The sequence below is a fragment of the Grampus griseus genome (genome assembly GCF_964374135.1).
Source record: "Grampus griseus genome assembly, chromosome: 4".
Classification (NCBI taxonomy): Eukaryota; Metazoa; Chordata; class Mammalia; order Artiodactyla; family Delphinidae; genus Grampus; species Grampus griseus.
In genome coordinates this window covers 48,255,344-48,269,180 of record NC_138997.1, presented here as the reverse complement: position 1 = coordinate 48,269,180, position 13,837 = coordinate 48,255,344, and the positions used below count along the sequence as shown (strand labels likewise).

The 13,837-nt window shown below is 41.7% G+C and overlaps 1 long non-coding RNA gene across 2 annotated transcripts; it reads left to right on the top strand.

The window, feature by feature from the left end:
- The first annotated feature begins 6,278 nt into the window (after window positions 1–6,278).
- On the top strand, window positions 6,279–13,479 carry LOC309821590. 2 transcript variants are annotated; one of them, XR_014296634.1, is made up of 3 exons: window positions 6,279–6,764; window positions 11,235–11,480; window positions 12,928–13,479. It is a non-coding gene; the product is annotated as an uncharacterized lncRNA (long non-coding RNA). The 2 variants fall into 2 exon arrangements; XR_014296635.1 differs by lacking the exon at window positions 6,279–6,764 and adding an exon at window positions 7,010–7,274.
- The last annotated feature ends 358 nt before the right edge of the window (window positions 13,480–13,837 follow it).

The following is a 13,837-nucleotide window of genomic DNA, read 5'->3' as shown; positions in this document are numbered from 1 at the left end:
TTCGTAGGATGACAGAAGTCAACCTAAGTTATGCTTTCAATAATTAAGTCTATATTGATTTTTTCATAGCATTCTTGGGGAAGATAAAATTTCCAGCATGTCCCTTTTCAATAATTAAAACCCTAAATTACAAATCATGATAAAATGATACCTATAATGCTCTACAATTCCACTTCCCCTCATGATTGGATAAGAATAGTTTCTAAAGACAAAAGAAAAAAAAAGTTAAGAAGTAAAAACACCGTTAAGTCAGGAAGGGTATTTTGCTTCTGGGTGGCAAATGGATAGGCATAACTCTACCAGGAAGGTAAGGTTCCAAGCACTCGAAGGAGTATTCATATCTACCCATCACCTTCTATTCCCTAATGACTTTTTTTTTTTCAAAAGGCGAAAGCTGAAGGAAGTTAGTCAGATTTGTAATAGGTTACCATGGATGTTGGTGCCCCCTATCGGTCCTAACAAAAATATAAGTGGTATCAGCAGGCACTAATTCACATACCATTAGGAAGTAAAAATTCCTTTTTGTCTATGGTCAAGTACGGAAAAATTATAAGGAAGCTCATTATATCCACATTTCCTAAGCCACTAAATTATCCTTAAAAAATACAGAATATACTGTCATAAGTGCAAATACTCTCAAGGGCCTAAAAATCAACCTGCTAGTCAACTGATGGTCTAATCTGGATGCTAGTAGAAGCAGTCTAGCAAATAGTCTAGTGAATTTCTGGGAGTCAAAATGTACTGCTTTGATGATTATTCAACAGTTAAAACTTTCACAATACTAACTCCAATTAGGTTGGTGAGGTTAATGACTAGACTAAACTGAGTAATTAGAATCCCATAAAAGCATCTGACAGGGGTCCACCATAAATAGCTGCAACCAAGTTCTGTTACCTTAAGACTTGAGGTCCAGGGACTTCCCTGGTGGCGCAAGTGGATAAGACTCTGCGCTCCCAGTGCAGGGGGCCCGGGGTCCGATCCCTGGTCAGGGAACTAGATCCCACATGCACACTGCAACTAAGAGTTCGCATGCTACAACTAAGGAGCCTACGTGCTGCAACTAAGGAGCCGGCGAGCCGCAATTAAGGAGCCCGCAAGCCACAACTAAGGGGCCCGTCTGCCGCAACTAAGACCCAATGCAACCAAATAAATAAATACATAAATATTTTGAAAAAAGAAGAAATCTTTAAAAAAATAAAAAAGACTTGAGGTACCAAATATGTCCAAAGTAACTAAATAAGATATATTTATAAACTATTTTTACTTCGGAGATCTGACTTCACCAAATCCTAGCAAAGGTAAGACGCTATGACTTATTAATAACACACATGGTACAGTGCAGTAGGAGAGAGAGAGATATGTAAGACAAGTTTTCTGTCTTTGGATCTGACAGAACATAGCAGACTAGATGAAAATGCTTCATCGATTAAAAGGCAAAATATGAGAATTTAAGAGAAGAGAGAGTAGGCATAGGGCTAATTTACCAGAAAGATAAATCTGCGACCCCCTACTTCACAACATAAATATGCCTTCTTCATTACCACATTACCTTAGAAGCAAGTTTCCCAATTCTAAACAATCCATATAAATGCTCGCCTGATTTCCCACAACCACGCAGTGAGAATGTTTCAAAATAACAAGGTAGGAAGGAGGGAGGAGGTGGTCATATACTTCTGAGTATGGTATCTAATGAAAGTTTTACACACATACTACAGGTTAAGGGAAGAAAAGAAGAAAAACAACAACAACTTATAAGCACCTTCAACAAAATCTTGAGTTTAACTCCAGGGTATTCACAGCCTATCCAGACCCTAAATTAACATCTCCTATTTAAAAGGAAATTTTTTTTTTCTAAGATAACCTTAAAAAGCGTAAGTCTTGAAAGGCAGGGAGAAGCAAAAAGATTGCCTCTAAACAAGGTGGTTTTCACTATAAAGTTTCATTCTGTTAGCAACTGTTAATTCTAAATGGTGGAAATATGAATATATTTATCTGTACTTCTCTGTATTTTTTTTTTTTTAATGAGCTTTTCAGAACAAGAAAAGCAAAGCTCAGGGTAGCTAATTTGTCTTCAGTGGTTGTCCTACTGCCAAAAAGTATCTTCCCCTATGCCATCTGAATTTGTTTTAACTCATCTGAAATGCCAACATCACTGATGTCGTACTCAACATCATACGGCATACCAGAGTATGTGAATGAGTGAATGAATAGGCAGGCTTTGCTTTGAATCAAACAAACACAGGTTAAGTCCACTCTGCCACTTATCAGCTACGTGACCCTAATGAAGTTACCTAAATAAAACCCTTCTAACCCAGTATCTTTGCCTTTAAAATGAGTATGAATATCCCCTCCGAACATCTGTATACTTCTCATATACTTTATTCAGGATATACATCTAAACATTTGCTTTCACTCTCATACTTCCTCAAACTTATATTTAATCATTGGTATATTTTTAAATCAATGTCTTAAAATAGTTTTGCTCACCGTTGCTTACTCAGTACAGTAAAACTCCTACCATATAGTAGAAATTCCAAACATTTATGAATAATGAAACAAATATGACAACACCTAAGGGTGAAAATGGGAATACATGAAAACTGTATTAACTCATTTAATTCTCAAAACAATGCTATAAGATAGAATCTACTATTATCACCATTAACATATAAGGAAACAGGAGAGAGGTTATGTAACTTGCTCAAGATCACAAACGTACTGTGTGATGGACCAAAGATATGAATCCAAGCTCCATCTAATCGGAAATCCACTAATCGGAAAAGATGTGCATCACAACTTTTATGTTAGGAAATACATTTCTATTTTCCATATTGGTTAGTCACCCACTGAAAGCTGAGAAATTACTGCAATTTTCAGTTTTTGATCTAAGGTTTTGCATCAGATTGGGGAGGTGGGTAAAGGAATATCTGAAGTTACACAAATTATCTAAAACACGATTATCCTTATTCTGAAATACTGAAGAGAAAATCCAATTCTCAATAACCTATGCTAACGTTTAGTAAAAATTAGATTCTTGTTCTTGAACATTCAAAAAAGCTTTTATTTAAATTGAATCTCCTTTCCTTCCAGTGTTCCCTCTTTCAGCAGATATACAAAATATCCAGCTAGCGTTTCATCGAAGTAAACATATATATTCTTGTTAAATTATCCTCCACTTTTGTAGGTTAAATATCCCAAAACTATAACCTTTCTTACTCCTTCTTAACCTTTCAATGATTTTTTTATTGGAAGAATAATCTCAAAGACGTTATCCATATTTTTCATTGTGTAGCCAATAACAGAAAGGAAGTAAGTACAATTAAGTATTAGCCACAAGATTTCCTAGCTCTAGAAAGTTAAACTTCTGCTAACATGTCAATAAAATGGTAATGAAATGAAAAACACTGCACAACTCATCCATTTAGCTTATAGTGTACAGTGACAATTACGTTTATTTATTTCTCTATTCTGGTCAAGGATGGAGGCAGGTGCAGAGACATACTGTCCTCCTGCCTGCTTATCCCTCATCATGTACCTGTATAGATTTATACAAATGGTTGTGCTTTCTTCCACTTATTTCTCCTGACTCAGCTCCATAACAAATGACAAACCCACTGTTTACACCACTGTACAGAAGACAGAATAAAGCATATTAAAAACAAAGAAAACACTCCCCTAGTTGATCAGTCAACATATATCATTCCTATCTTCCAAGGAAAACAAACCCAACTCACAAAACTAACACACCTACAAACTTAAGCCTATTCTACATGATTTAATGAATTACTAAAAGTTTTGCTTATTTGGCTCAATTCCAATGGACAGAACTATCTAGGTATGTGAAGTTTAGAGAATAATATTTCAGTAAGTACTGCACTCAACTTCATATTAAGTTCCAAACCAGAGCTTGATACTTTATCCGAGAATTTAAAATCTTAATAAAATATTGGTATTTTGCCCATAGCTGCATGATTGTGTTACCTTGCAATTGACCGCCTAGTTTTTGAAAAAGGTCAGGAGGGAGATACAGGGAATAAATTGTCATGAAAAGTATACTGGTCTGAATCATTAGAAAACTCTGATTTCCACTTTTGCTGTTACCACCACAACCAGTTTCCTTAAAAAAAAAAAAAGTCTCATTTTTAAAATAAAAGGGTTAGATGAGATTACCTCTAAAATGTTTCTCATCTCTGTAAAAATAATACAATTGAATGATTCTAACTACCATATAATAGATTTTACTGGAAATAAGGATCCTGTCACATCCTTCTCTTCACTGTTTCATATGCAGGCTGAGCAACACACTATCCTGAAACACCCAACTAGGTCAATACAAAATCTATCACTACAAACCTACCCTTAGAATTCAGTAGGCTAAATGAAATAGCAGGGAGTGTCCATCTTTTTGGTATACACGCACGAACTATTTATTACATCTCTACCGATATAACTTCATCCAGTCTGAGGTCAAAGAGAATCTAGTCTTCTACTAACAGACAAGTCTCAAATACTTTAAAAGGTATTTCCCTATTTAAAATTAGGGAACCCAAGTTCCAATAATGCAATTTTCGAAAAACCAGTCTTTTACCAAAATTAGCTGTGCTTGTGGAAAAGAATAAATGGCAAGTGGTACTTCTAGATAATTCAGTTGTTCTCTCTTATAAGTTAATTTATAATCAGCCTTTAAAGCTGCTTTCTTTCTGCTGCCTTAAGTTACAACTTCTTTCTTCAGATCAAGATTTTCAAGCTTCCATTTCAGGGAGTGGACAAAAGAGTTACAAAAGAGCTGCTAACTAGTAAGGCTAACTCTTCTTCGCTTGTTCTCAGTATGGTTGGTATGTTTTACTGAGTTTTGGTTAAATGGTCTTCTTTGAAGAATGAGGTCCTGCAACGCCGCCTGTCTGTGGACCCAGGAAAAATTATAAACAGTTATTATGAAACCAGATCACTAGGACAAACCAAGAGGCCTTCCTATTCCAACTCACCACAACCAAGCCTGGCTCCAAAGCAGACTCTTCAGCTGCCTGACGTTATGTGGAAAGCAACAGGGCCTAGCTTAATTCTTCCTCACCAAGGAAGCATTTGAAAATGTAAGAGTATGTACATGTAAGGATCAAACATATTTTTCATCCACCGAGTTACATATAAATGTATATGGACATAAGATCAGTTCATCCAAAATCCTTGAGAGATTGAGGAAGTGAAGGTTACTTCAGCAGCCACAATAGTTATGAAAAAAAAAAAACCTGCAGCAGAACAGTATGGAAAAGTACAGCTTCTCACGTGTCTCTCACGTACACAAATACCTAGCTCTGAGTCCATTACAACCTTGCCTCCCCCCAAAACTGCTCCCCTCCACCTCACAAGTGGGAGAAATGTACCAACCTCCTAGTCGTTCCTCACGAGACTCATCTACCTATTATCTTACCCCTCCAGCTTTGGTCCCGCCCCCGCCCCAGGAGTAACACGGCCCTACTGGCCCAAGGCCGACCCCGCCGGCTGGGCAAAGAGGGAATCTAAGCGATTCCCTCCATCCTAAACCGAGTGAACCATGCCAGGGTAACGTGCTGTTCACCAACTCTGTGCACTCCGTGGTCCTCCCACCCCCACGTGTCAGCTACCCTCCCCCACATGTCCACACCTCACAATTTCGGCCGGGGAAAGAAAGGGGGCAGTGGAAAGCCTGGCCCCTAAGACAGATCAAGCCCACAGGAATCTGTCCCACCGCAAGTCCCCTCCCACCTTTGGCCCCTACCCTTTACGCTCCCTTCCTCCCTCCTTCCCTTGAAACCAGGCCCTTGCCTCAGAAACCTCCTCTTCCTCGTCGTCGTCGTCCTCTTCTTCCTCGCTGTTGTTGCTGCTGGTGCCGCCGCCGCCGCCGCCTCCGCCGCCGCCTCCACCGCCGCCGCTGTTGTCGCTGTCGCTGCTGCTTTCGCTGCTGCTGGGGGGTCGGCAAGTCCGGTTACGCTTGGCCTTGTGGTGTTGCTGCGGCAGCGGCTTCTTCTTCAGGAGCAGGTCGCAGACTCGCACCATCCCACGAGGAGACGAGGCCGAGCAAGCCCCGCTGCCGCCGCCGCCGCCAACGCCGCTGCCGACCTCCGCCGCCGGTGCAGCCGCGGGGGGGCCCGCCACAGCCGCCACCGCCGGGGGGCTCCCTTCTCCCTCAGCTGCCGCCGCCGCCACCGGAACCGTAGCCTTCTCCATCTCCGGGGAAAGAGGGAGGGCGCGGACGGGGGAGGGGCGTGGGGGCTACGCTCTACCGCGATTTCGGCCGCACCGGGACCAACACAGCGCTCGGTGCCGCCTCCGCCGCCACCGCCTCGGTCACCTCTACTGCTGCCGCCGCCGCCGCCGCTCCGCCAGCTCTCACCTCGTCTCGCGATACTAAGGGCGGAGAGCCTGACGATGGGAGGGAGGGAGAGGGAGGGAGCGTGAGGGAGCTAGGAGGGGGTGGTTAGAGGCGAAGAGGGAGACCGGGGTGTCGGGAGATCAAGCGGAGGGGAGACTACCCAGAGTCGGGGGAAGTGTGCCTAGGGCGACTTCCGATGGGGGGACGCCAGGGACAGAGGAGGGCCGCGGTTACTGCCGTAGCGCCCGCTACACCCGGATTGCTTCTCTTTCCTCGCTATTTCCCCCGCACACAGCCCTTCAGACCTCCCTTCTTCCTTCCTCGCTGATGACTAGAACGCAGCCGCAGGCGGAAGTACGGATGACGCCATCAGTCGTCGCCTGAGCGGTGGCGCGCGGGTGGCCGAAACACGAAAGTGAGATTTCGAGGGTCGGGACTTGGGCCCCCGCGGGCGGGCAGTGCTGCGGTGCTGGGGGCGGGCGGGTAGGCTGGAGAGGAGCAGCCTGGGCCAGGTGGGGAACCCATACCGAAGCACGGACCAGACGCTTTGTTAGCTGGAGGCCCGGACTGCCTGATCCGGGAGGTGGAGCCTGGTTCTGGACTCTTGTACGTAGTTTCGTTTCTGGCCATTTTTTTCTACCGCCAAATGGTGAGTTAGGGCTGTGGATCTTGAGAGATGGCGTCGTGTAAAGGAAAGAGCCCACTTTGACTAAGTCTTGGGTCAGACTTCCTGAACCTGAGTTTACACCTGTGTAACATAAAGGAGTTCGACTAAGTGAAGTCTGAGATCACTACAACTCTGAAGTTTCCAAGGGGAGAAAACAGGAGAAGGAAGCAGAATCTGTGCCAGACTCTGCTGACGATTCAGTGAATGACCCCGATTTTGTCCTTCCACCCCTCACCTACTCAGCTTTTTATCTGTGAAGTAAGCATCATAAGTAGTCATCCTTGTCTGTGAATCTCTTGAAAGGAATATTGTGATGGGGATTGTGAGTTCAGTTGTAGGTGTCTGAAGAACTTTCAGGACTTTTGGAATAATAACGTAGCTTATTGAACTTAGATTTATCCCTTTCAGGTTCAATAACACAGTAGCATAAGGAAAATGAAGGAAACATCAAAGAAAGATGTACTGGCACAAGATAAAAAGTATGTCTCAGCTGACATAGTTGCCGTTTTAAGACTGCTAAGTTTAGCTGAGTATGCCTGAATTTTTTTAGCCTTTTTTTTTTCTTTTTAGCATTGGCATACCATATGAAATGTGGGCAGTTGCCAGTACTCTACAGAGTACTATGGCAGAATTGGCAATGATTGAATCAATTCATTCAAGCAAAAATTCATCATGTGCCTACTGTGTGCATAGTTTATAAAATCAAGCAAAAATTCATCATGTGCCTACTGTGTGCATAGTTTGTAAAATCTAAGTCTCTGCTTCCTGGGGCTTTACAGTGTAATAAGTGTTATAGTAAATATACACACGAAGTGCTAATCATCTGCCTGTTCCTCTCCTACAGCGGTTGCTAAGTTCTGTGCAGAACAGTACACTACATTATGTATCTTAACACTACAGATTTAGGTCTTAACCTCCTACTTATATATTCTTCAGCACCTTTTTCTCCCTTCCCACCAGAATACTTTTGCAGTCTTTAAATCCCAACCACATTTCATTATGTGACTTTACTTCAAACTTCACAAGAAGATCAATGCTATTAGTCACAAACTCCTTCAATTTTCCAAATGCTAGAAACTTAGGTACTTCTGGATCTTTCCTTTCCTCCAATATCAGAGGAATGAGACACTCCCAGCTCTTATATAAGATGAATTATCCGTCTGTACTCTAGTTCCAATCCCTGAGTTCTCTTCTATTTTCTGTCTTCAATCCTCTACATTTGTGGTTCCACTGTGTTTCCTTTCCTTCACAACCAAGCTTTAAAGAGTATTCTACATTCAATGTCTCTTTTTGTTATCTGAATTTCACTTATTAACCCTCTGCAGTCTGACTTATGTACCTATCACACTATCACAAATACTCTGTTTGAAGTAATCCCATTATTTACAACAAAGTGAATTCTTACTCTTTTATATAATAGGGAAATGATTATTTTGTTGGAACTATTAGAATAAGGTCACACCTATTAGAATGGACAAAGACCCTGGAGTGACTTTCTGTTCTTTTTATGTAGCATTTTTTTTCCTTTTAGAACCTTGTAACAGAGACTTGATTAGTCATTCATGAAACTTATTTCTTCTTCCTGGGCAAACAGCTAGACTAAATATCCCAACTTCCCTTTAGTTATTTGTGGTCATTTGAATGACTTTTAGCCAGTGAAGTGTAAAAGGAAGTGACATGCTCATTTTCAGGCTTAATGAAGTCCTTCCATCTTCACTCTTTGTCCATCAACTTGAAGCTAGTGAGTATGGTGATCTTAAAAACTGTATTTTAAAGATGGCCAGAGCCAGAAGAGAGAAGGAGCATGAATGGCTAAATTACTACTTGGAAGACAGACACCTCCAAATTAGAAACACTGCTTTTTGGACTTCCTGTAAGAGAGAAAATTGAGATTTGAGAATTCATATGTTACAGGAGCTAGAATGACTATGACTAACCTAGAAATTGGTGCTGGAAGTGGGGTACTGCTTAGGCAGTACCCCATATTTTTATGCTATAAAATATGCGGTATTGGCTTACTGATGATGCAGCAGATGTTGGAGAAACTGGTATCAGAGGCTGGAAGGAGACCCATGTTTCGCAGTGGCAAAATGGGGGGTAAAACTATTACCTACCTATTGAGACTGTAGCTCAGTACAATCTCAATAATAAGAGGAAATAGTTCAAAAGAGTATAAGTAATACTGTATTTTGCATTTTAGCATTTTACTTTTAGCAAGACTTTGCTAAAGAGATAAGCTCAGGAAACAGTTGCAGAAATGAAAGTGCATAGGAATATTTGGAATTCTTGACCTGGAACAGTAAAAAAAAGAAACTAGAAGAGGCCTTGAGTACAGTCCTCCCAAGATTTAGTGCCGGAACAAAAATCAGATCAAGGCTTTGGCCTTTCCATCCAAGGCTGTTATTTTCGATGGCCTCAAGGAGGCTGGGATGAAGTTCTTGAGAAACTGACACGGGAGCAAGGAAGCAAAGGAATAAATTGGGTGTAGTTACTGGAGGCAAATAGATCATAGGACTAAATTTTTGAAGGAATTTTATTACTGATCAAATTATGAACTTGATTCAAATATTGTTCAAGTGTTAAAACCTTGAGGCAGCTGTTCCATCCCAAACTTGCATAAGTAGAAAATAGAGCATAAATGCTTTACAACTCCCCAATACTCACATAGGACGTGGCCATGGGTAATAATGGGCAGAAAACATTTCAGAGGCCAGTATTGGGCCATACAGAAGACAGAGGACAAATTCCCCTCCAAAACTAAATTGCGATCTCATCAAAATTTCCTCCACTCACAGCAGATGGACCACAAAATGCCTGCTCAGTATTTCATCATTGTTATGTATCTATATTGCCTAGTGTCTCACAGTTTTCTCTTTTCCTAATGAGAGCATATTGTAGTTACCTGTTTCTGATCTACCACTGTACAATATGTTTCCTGGAATTTGGGGTGGTATTAGAGATAACTTGTGTTTTTTAATTCATAGGTTGTATCTGGACCTAATGAAGAGGACTGCACATTACCTAAAAACTAGACCTTAAGCCCGACCTAGTAACTGGATAGAACTTCTAGGTTGTCTTTATTGGAGTAGGATGTGTTCTTTGTTTGGGAAGAGAGGTAAAATGGATATTTAGTGATCAGAATAGTGGACTCCTGCAGACACTAGATTCTTCTTCTGGGCACAGAGTTAGATTACATTTCCCAGCCTCCTTTGCAATTAGGCTTCCCAGTTAGATGTGCCAATTAGATTCTAACTAGTGGAATGTGAGTATAAGTGATGAGCTCCTATTGCATCTCTGGTCCATAAAAGATATCACATGAAAAGTTCTCCAGCATCTCCCATTCCCCAGCAACTTAAGGCATTTGTATTGGAAGCCATGTGTAGAAGATGGCGAAGCCACAAGGTGGAAGGACTCTGGTTTCCTGAATCTTCACTTGGAGGATAGCTGCCTGCCTATTAACTTGTGTTAGAGTTCTTATGCATTCTTTTTTTTAAATTAATTAATTAATTAATTTTTTTATGGCTGTGTTTGGTCTTCGTTTCTGTGCAAGGGCTTTCTCTAGTTGCGGCAAGTGGGGGCCACTCTTCATCGCAGTGCGTGGGCCTCTCACTACCATGGCCTCTCTTGTTGCGGAGCACAGGCTCCAGACACGCAAGCTCAGTAATTGTGGCTCATGGGCCTAGTTGCTCCGTGGCATGTGGGATCTTCCCAGACCAGGGCTCGAACCCGTGTCCCCTGCATTGGCAGGCAGATTCTCAACCACTGTGCCACCAGGGAAGCCCCTCTTATGCATTCTTTTGTGTGACCCACTGATATTTGAGAATTTGTCCTAACTAATGTAGATCTACCCTTGTTTCTCCAGGTGCAACCATCCATTTCCTGGTCTTAACTCCCATACCACAGGAGTGGGCCCATGAATCAAGCCAACCAAAGTACCATAATTCCTCAGTCATAGGGATTGGTTTAGGAATGGGCAGGTTAACAAAAGGAGCCAATCAGAGACAACCTCACCATTTTGGCTAGCATTATTAAGAAAGAGGCACCTCACTCTGGCTGAAGTTAAGCAAAAGCTTAAATTATCTGTGGCCTTTGGTCACCATGTGGCACGAACATGTCTGAGAAAGAAATCATTACAAGACAGTAGAGGCAGTCTTGATGGTATTGCAAGAGGAAAAAAGTGCTCATGAATTGAGACATATTTCTTGGCTCTCTCCTCAGAGTTGAAACCCTAAGGGGTAAGGGATAGACACCGCCAGGAAGACTTCGGAATTCAAAAACAGGGAGCTTGTGGCTTGGGCCCTGTTTCCCACCTGGAACTTTGCCCAACACAGGCAACTACAATCAAGTAGAAATGGCAACATAATATGTTTAAGCAGATGGCCAGGCAGCATTGATAACCACTCCCACTCCTGCATGTTCCTTGACTACACTGAACTGAAAAGGAGATACAGAATTCCTTAAGAGGTATGTAAATTTGATTCACAGTAAGAACGCAATCGCTTTACACAGGCTTGCTGCAGTACAGGGTGATTGAAACTCATGGCACAGGCTGTGGTATGAATCCATGGGTTGGATAGAGGATCCTATTGAAAAGACACTAACACCCATAAATTCTAAAGTAAGGGCAGAGGAAAAACAATCACATTTTGAGAGAATAGATTGCAAATTGTATCAACAATAGACCTTACAGCAACATATTTAGACAGCAAGCAGGCCAGATGCCCCTCCAGCAATGCTATGGTAGTGAAGGACTTACCTCCAGCAACCAGATAAAATCTTAGAGAGAGAGAAAAGCCTAATAATATGTTAAACTTTGAATTCCCTGAACTTGCATCCAAAATTGATGTGAAATTCAAACGGACTGTTAAACTGGAAAAGAGTAAGAAATCTCAAAATGGCAAGGTTTGGGTTTTTATTCCTGACTAGTATATAAAATAATACCAGTGTCAACAAATGACACACCCTGAAATGTAAAACTGGTAAGTCTAGGTGGCAGGCACAGTGATAATGATTCCTTGGCTTAGGAGGTTCGTTAATATTTACTATGTTGTAGCAAGCAAGCAAATTGTTAGATTTTAGATCTTAGTGTCTATATCAAGGTTAACGTTTTAGGGGAATTGGTAGAAAAATGTCAGGATTTTGCAGTGTGTCCATTAGCAAGGTCCTACAAGAAAGGGATACATTTCAGTTCAAGCTGCCTATATGAATGCAGAAGAAAGAATACAGTTAACCCTTAAACTGTGCGAATTTTTAAAAATAAATACAGTGGCCCTCAGTATTGGGGGACTCCACATACATGGTTAAATCTGCAAATGCAGAATCCACAGATCTGGAGGGTTGACTACTGGACCCAAGCATCCGCAGATTTTGCTATCTGTGGCAGGTCCTGGAACCAGTCACCTTTGAGTACTGAGGAACAACTGTATATTTCTAAGACACCCCCTTTCTGCATGTACTCAGTAATCCATGTGACTGAGAATCAACTAAACCTGCAATGTACAGGTTTGGAAAACCCATATTCTCTGTCCTGAGCTAAAGTTAGTGCAAACAGCTAAGGAGTTGAAAACTCAGTAAAAGATATAATTCGAACCCTGAAAAAAGCCTGATTCTTGATCACCTCATGCATCTCTTGCTGTGTATATCCTATCTGACAAAGTTTGACAAATTAGTCCCATTGTGAGGAACCATTCCCTGAGATGCAACTTGGAGGCAAGTGGACAGAGATAAATCCTAGCTGCATTATCCCTAAACTCATTGCTCAGCTTATGATTTTGGATGCAAAGGCCAAATTAGAAATACATAGTTAATTTAGTTGACTGGAGGATAGACATTGCATTCCAAACTTGTAACATATTGCTAAGGGACAGAAAACAGATTAACACACCATCTCTGTTTTTGGTTTCTAAACCAGAGTTACCAAAAAGCAAGGTGGCCAGCAACCAACTAAGATTGTAAGAGACTTGTATAGACAAAAAATACCAAGTCTTGCAAACAAAGGCCTATGATTGCTTAATTCCAGTACCCTCTTATGTATGGGCAAGGGATCAGGGAGCACCTTCCAGAGCACAAACTCAAGACATATTAACTGGACTTCCCTGGTGGCGCAGTAGTTAAGAATCCGCCTGCCAATGCATGGGGCACAGGTTCGAGCCCTGGTCCGGGAAGATCCCACATGCCGCGGAGCAACTAAGCCCATGCGCCACAACTACTGAGCCTGCGCTCTAGAGCCCACAAGCAACAGCTACTGAGCCCACATGCCGCAAATACTGAAGCCTGTGCACCTAGAGCCCCTGCTCTGCAACAAGGGAAGCCACCACAATGAGAAGCCTGTGCACCGCAATAAAAAGTAGCCCCCACTCACCTCAAATAGAGACAGCCTGCACGCAGCAACAAAGACCCAACACAGCCAAAAAAAAAAAGGACGTATTAACTAACCAAGAACCTCATCTACTAGCTAATTAGAGTGCCCTTACTTTCCTTAAGTGTATACCAATATCTAATAAAGTTATCTTTATCATACTGTACCATGATGTGCTACATTCAAACCTGGTTTAAGAAATGCATATCACCTAGAACTCTTGGTTTCCAAGAGCAAGATGGAAAAATTGGATGAGAGTTTGGCATGTCTCCTGTTGGAGAAGAGAGTATTTCAGTTGTCCATGGTATAATTATATTATCTTAGACTAGGGCATTTTTAAAATTCTGTGTACTGAAGAAAGCACAAGTATAGGTGCCGGGTAGCCAAGGGTAGAACGTAGTGAACAACACTTTTGTATGTCCATCTTTTCAGGAGATTCCTATCCTTTATGTAATAAAGCTGT